The sequence below is a fragment of the Neovison vison genome, chromosome 11 (assembly GCF_020171115.1).
Source record: "Neovison vison isolate M4711 chromosome 11, ASM_NN_V1, whole genome shotgun sequence".
Classification (NCBI taxonomy): Eukaryota; Metazoa; Chordata; class Mammalia; order Carnivora; family Mustelidae; genus Neogale; species Neogale vison.
Genome location: NC_058101.1, coordinates 134,267,197 through 134,274,288, shown reverse-complemented (window position 1 = coordinate 134,274,288; position 7,092 = coordinate 134,267,197).

Sequence of the window (7,092 nt, the reverse complement as noted above, 5' to 3'; positions counted from 1 at the left end):
GATTTTCAAAATCCTCCAGGAATGGTTAAGATTATGTCAGTTTGCCTGGGTTGTGGTATTCAGATGCTTGGTCAAATATTTTCCTGGATGTTTCCCTGAAGGTATTTTTTGGCTCAGATTAACATTTAAATTGGTAGACTTCGAGTAAAGCAGATTACTCTCCATAATGTGGTGAGCCTCATCCAATCAGTTGAGGGCATTAATGGAATTAAGACTAATCTACCCTTAGAACAAAGGAATTTTGACAGCAGATTGCCTGTGGATTCAAATTGCATATTTTGTTAGGGTCTCCAGCCTATTGGTCTATCGCATCAGATTTTGTACTGATTAAGCCTCCACAATCACATGAGCCAATTTCTTAACCTAAATTTCTCTCTCTCTATATATACATATTTTTTTGGTTCTGTTTCTCTGGAGAACCTTTACTAACACAACTTCCCTAACCAACTGAAGTTTCTATAGAGTTTTATATCACCCTCACCTCTTGACCCTGAGGAGAGGATATATACAACACAGTCCCACATGACCATCCTATAGCTATCATCTTCCAATGGTCTCTTTTTTCTCCAGATCCTTCAGAAATGTTTACTTTCTTCCACCTCTCCCCAATCTTCCTCCATCTTTCCTTTCCCTTCCCTTTTTCCTTCCTTCCTTCTTTCCTTCCTCCCTTCCTTCATTCCCTCCCTCCCTCCCTATATTCCTCCCTTTTTCCACATCTCTCTCCTTCTCTCTTTCTTTCCTCCTTTCTGAGTACCCAGAAAAAAAATGGGTCTGTTATCTTATTCTCTCACTTCTCTGTGGTTAATTATAAGGTTTTTACTTGAGTCTGCAAGTCTTAACATGTAATTTTAAGGCAAAGATCTTACAATTCTAAAAATCCCATAAAACCCCAGTTAATACTTGATTCAAAGCATTGAGATCCAGGGATTTCTTGATTATTTTCCATATCAAGAGGGGGAAATAAAAGAAAGAAAAGCAAAGAAAAACAAAAGTCAGAAACTCAGTCCTCTCCTTTCTCTGTGTGTGTGTGTATGTGTGCATATGTTGCTAGTTTGGTTTAATGGTGGATGGAATTAGGTCGAAAGGAACTAAGAGAATAAAAATTACATTGACTATGTCAAAATATTGTCCCATTACAATTACTGTTGTTTTTTTTTTTTTTTTTCAATTTATTTATTTTCAGAAAAACAGTATTCATTATTTTTTCACCACACCCAGTGCTCCATGCAAGCTGTGCCCTCTATAATACCCACCACCTGGTACCCCAACCTCCCACCCCCCCGCCACTTCAAACCCCTCAGACTGTTTTTCAGAGTCCATAGTCTCTCATGGTTCATCTCCCCTTCCAATTTACCCAAAAGCACATACCCTCCCCAATGTCCATAACCTTCCCCCCTTCTCCCAACCCCCCTCCCCCCAGCAATGTTGATTGGCCAAGGAAATTCAAAGGGAGAAACTTGCAACTTAGTTTCAAGCATTCTTAAGAATACTTTTGTGTTTTGCAAATGACATGAGCAAACAGTTGGAAGTATTTGGGGACTATGATTATTATTATATGGATATAGCAGAAAGAGGTAACAGACATAAAGCAGTAAGGTATGGGAGAAGAGTATAGATTTTATTTTATTTTATTTTATTTTTAAGATTTTTATGTATTTATTTGACAAAGAGATCACAAGTAGGCAGAGAGAGAGGAAGCAGGCTCCCTGATGAGCAGAGAGCCCAATGTAAGACTCAATCCCAGGCCCCTGAGATCATGTCCTGAGCTGAAGGCAGAGGCTTAACCCACTGAGCCACCCAGGTGTCCCCAAGATTATAGATTTTAATCACACAAAATTAGATTTTTTAAATGCTGGTTCTAATCCTAGCTATGTAGCTTAGACAGTTTTGTTTTGTTTTTTACACAAGATTTTTTCAGATATATATATATGAAAAAATACTGTATATATATATTATATATATCATACATTAGGGATCACCATAAATAGCTGTCTAATAAACATTTTTGGAAAATCAATTTTTACACATCCTCGTCTTTTAAAAATGCATATCAAGTTATACCATTTTTCTGCTTCATGTATTTTATTTCCTTAATGAGGGTTAGGAGACCTTATATCCTATAACTGTAACCCATAACCCCTTCCTGCTTATGCAGTGATGTTTCATCCTACTTTTACCCCTTGCCCTCTGTGATTCTGCCACACAGAACTACCTTAGTTCATGAAGTCCCTTGGCACTCTCTCACCTTTATATTTCGGTGTAGATTGTATCTTCAGCCTGTAACACTCATTCAGCTGTCTACTTAGTTTAGATAACTCCTGTTCATCTTTCAGATCATCTAAATATAATGCCATTTCCTCAGACAGGCTTTCTAACTGCCTGAATCAGGTCAACTTCCCAAACTGTAGGCTCCCATACTGAAAGTTATCCTTATGTAACCCTTATAACACATGAAACTATTTGTTGCATGCTTTACTTCTCTACATGTTGCAAACTCCAGAACAACTAAAATATTTTTGTTTTATTCACCATGATATCCCTAGGACCTAATGTTGAAAGCTCAGTAAGTATTTAATTGAGAAGAAACATAAAATACTTGGTTCAGGGGATGAACTAATCCTTAGTTATATTTTCCCTTCTCATTCTATTATTTTGAGAAATATAATATATACTTCATATAAACCAAAAAAATTAAGGCCTTCTACATTATACTAAAGAATTTGGGGGTCGCCTGGGTTGTTCAGTCGGTTAGGCCTCTACCTTTGGCTCAGGTCATGATCTCAGGGTCCTGGGATCAAGCCCCACATAGGGCTCTCTGCTCAGAGGTGGGCTTGCTTCCCCCTCCCCCACTGCCTGCCTCTCTGCCTACTTGTGATCTCTCTCTCTGTCAAATAAATAAATGAAAACTTAAAAAAAAGAATTTGGATATTAAATTCAAAGTATTCTTTCCACAAACAAAATTCTTCATTCCCCCCCGCAAATTTGTTATTTCCCTGTTCTTCCCCATTGAGATGATACCATCATCCCTCTGGTTGCTCAAACCAAGACTCAAGATGCTGTTCTTAGTTATTTATTTCTTTTCCTTCTCATATGCAATTTATTGCCAATTCTTTGTTACTCTGTCTTTTAATGTACCCTACTCCCCTTTTCCAAGCCACTAACAGGTCTTGATGGCACAACTACAACTACAACCTCCCAACTCTTGTCCTATTAAAAATCTATTTTCTCAAAGCAGTCTTTTAAAACATAAATCAGGTTTTGAACTGAGAAGACTTCAGTATCTACTAATCATTCTAAGATAAAATCCATATGCTTTTTCTTGATCTGTAAGGCCAATGAGTTACTCTTCTATCTTCTCCCTTGACTCTTTCTCTGTCTCACACTTTTTAGCCAACCTGAGCTGGCTTTATTTTTGTTTCCATATAATACAGTCTTTTCTGCCTTGGGCCTTTGCACTGGCTGGTCACTCTGCTTGGAATGATTTCTGCCCTGGGTCCTAGCTTGGTTGTAACCTCCACAGGACAATCTTCAACCAGTCTTCCATTTACATGAATCTCTAGCTTCTCCCTGTAACATTCTGTTTTCTTCTCTTCCTAGCACTTATTACTATTTGAAATTATCTATTTGGTTGCTTATTTGTATTTTCTTTACTCTTACTGGAATATATAAGATCCATTAAAGCAGGGCTCCTTCTATATTGTTTAGTGTTGTAAACTCAGTGCTGAGGTTGTAGAAGACATTTGGTTTTTGTGGAACAAATTGTTGAGGAAATATATACCATTTTTGTAGAGTGATAATCATGGGAGCAATTTAATTTGCAAACATTTGTTAAATTATTTGTGTATCTGACAAGAGACTGTGAGGACTTGGTAGAAAAAGGATATAGGAACAAAGAAATATGTTATAGAACTGTACCTTGAAAGATAAATAGAATTGAACTAGTTAGGGAAAAGTCACATACACAGGAAACAGGTACAAGGTATATTTAGAAAATGGTAAGTTACCATGTGAGTATAACTCAGAGCATGACACATTAAAGGATAGAGAGGTAAAGTGCACCTTATTTTCTTGGTTATTTAATCTTGTTAGGACTTATGCCATCCTTGATACTTCTTTTGGAAGACATCTCAAAATGACTGTTTAATGTTCACAATAATATTTTACAGATATAAAGTCAATAAATAATATGACAGTTATAGGAACCCAAAATAATATGATTAGTAAATCATTGTGGAGGGGAAGCCAGATACATACCAAATAATACAATGTAGTAACTGCAATGGTACAAACACACATACCATATTGTATGCAGAGAGAAGGGGCATCTTCTGGGCATCCAGAATCACCCAGGAAGACTCCCTATGGAAGTGATATCTTAACTGATTTTAGTAGGAAAAGTGACCAAAAGCAGCTGGGGAGTGCAAGAAGCTCTCAAGCAAAAAATGCATGAGTAAAGGCACAAAGGTGGAAAACTACAGTGCTTTTGAGCACAGTTTCAGCCCTTTGTTTCTTATGTAGCATATAGCTTGGCATACTGTGTAGTGGGAGGGAACTGAACACAATACAGCCCCAGAGCACAGAGGACCATATATATCATGATAAGATGACTGGGAAGACATTGGGAAGCCGCTAAAACTTCAAGCAGGGGAGGAGCACGATTATATTTATATTTTAGAAGTATCGTTTTTGTGTTAGCATGGTAGATGGATTTGTGAGAAGCAAAGCAGGAGGACAAAGTTCAGTATCAGAAGTTTATTGAATAGATGTGTACAAAATAATGTTGAAGGTCTGAAACCCAAGGTGATGGTGGGGATGTACAAAATAAAAATATTTGGAAGTAAACTAGGCAAATTTTGTGAATGTTTATTTTCAAGACAGTTTACTTAAACTCATTAGGATTATTTCAGTGTTCTCTTGCTATGTGTTGATTACAGGATTTGGAACAATGATAAATTTAAGCACACATAAGTCAGCAATCTGAATAAGATTGTTAAATTCTATTAAAATTTTACTGCTGGGATTTGGGATAGTTTCTAGTTACTATTTATCATTCTATTTAAATTGATTGCTTTATATCTTTATAGTAAGGGTTTTAGGAAATGTATTTCTATTTTCCTACAGTTGTAAACATTTAGTTCTGTACTTCTTCTTTTTGGTTATGGCACCTGTTATGAGATGGGACAAAATGATCCTTTTCAAGTCACTGACTGGAAAATGAGACCAAAAAAACCCTCAGAGAACCCACCACATTATTTACCCAAGGCTTTGGAGGTATTTACTGGTGGAATTATGGTTCAGACATAAATTTCCTAATGCCTGTTGTAACTCTTCTCAATAGAACACTGATTGAGTTATCGTCTTCCTGAATATTTTTCTCCTAAAATCTGTACACCTGTGAAAAAATTATTTTAGGGAAATAACCTTTTTTTGATAAAGTATAGTTAGTAAACATAGAAACTTGCCTAGTAACTGCTGGAAAAGATCTCATGATCCTTGTATAAGAACTAATTAAAACCAGTAATATTTTTTGTTTTGTCTACTAAAAACAAGTCTCAGAGAGGAGAAAATTATTTCTCTGTAAAGGGATATATATGGCTTTGTAATTTTATTCCTATATCATTTGCCATATGTAAATTGGTTTAAATGTTTTAGTTTTAATTATAATTTGACTGAGAAAATACAACTGAGATCACATTATGTGTGAGAAGCAGAAAATTCATGATATTTTATATCACTTTAATTAATAATTAAGTTATCAATTTCTTTATTTGTGAGCTTTTTGAAATCCTTTCAACCTAAAAACAGCCTACATTATATTTTAGAAAATACCAATAAAGGATAGATTTAGCTTTCTTAAAAGATTAATCTAACATTTTTTTTTGTCCTTTCATTTGAGAGGGACTATTACCAAAAATATGCCTTTTCTGCTCTCTGTGTTATTATTTATTTATTTTTAAAAGATTTTATTTATTCATTTTATTTATTTATTTATTTATTTTTAAAATTTTTATTTTTTATAAACATATATTTTTATCCCCAGGGGTACAGGTCTGTGAATTGCCAGATTTACACACTTCTCAGCATAGCACTCACCATTATTTATTCATTTTAGAAGGACAGAGAGAGGGAGAGTCCATGTGGGGGGGTGGGTGGGAGAGGCAAAGGGAGAGAGAAAGAATCCCAAGCAGACCCTGCACTGAGCGCTGAGCATTTGGCCTTGGCTGGACCCGATCCCACCACCCTGATATACTGACCTGAGCCAAAACCAAGAGTTGGACACTCAACCAATTGAGCCACCCATGTGCCCCTCTCTGTGTTATTTATTGTCTGCTATGCATATTCTGAGGTTTCTTTTAATCTAGTATGTAGATTCAAAGAATCATCTTGTTCAGGTCTCTAAAACTGAAAAACGAAATGAGTGATTGTGAAGAGTGATTCTGACACAAAAATAAAGAGGAGTTCCTTGTGCTTTCACAAATTATCATCAGTGTGGGCATTAGATAAGATTTCTTTTGTCTTTAGTCACACAGAACTTCTTACAAGGAAGATAACAGTTGCTAGAGTAATTTGTCTACTTGACCCATAAACCTTTATGGGTCTTAACAATTCTTTAACACATGAGATGGGTGAATATTATCAGGACAACAGCTTTCTAGAACATTTCTCTATCAATTATCCTTTTGCTCTCACTCATTCTTATCTTTTTAAAAATTATAGCCCTTGTAGAGAAAAGACACTACAACCCAGTAAGGAATTCTTGCTCTTGTTTTCAAATGAAATAAGGCCTGTGATGAAAAGAAAAAGTGGAACAAAAATTTACAATGAGATTGTTGCTCAAAAGATAAATTACATTGAATTTATTGCTAAACCAAGTTCTATGTAATTTCTTTGGGAAAAGGATATTTTGCTTTATATCTCATTTTATATTTTATTTATTTTGTTAATTTAAAAGATTTTATTAATTTATTTTAGAGAGAGTGAGAGAGGGAGAGAAAAGTGTGTGTACAGTGGGGAGAGTCAGAGGGAGATGGAAAATCTCAAGCAGACTTCCCTCTGAGCATGGAGTCTGATGTGGGGCTCTATCCCATGACC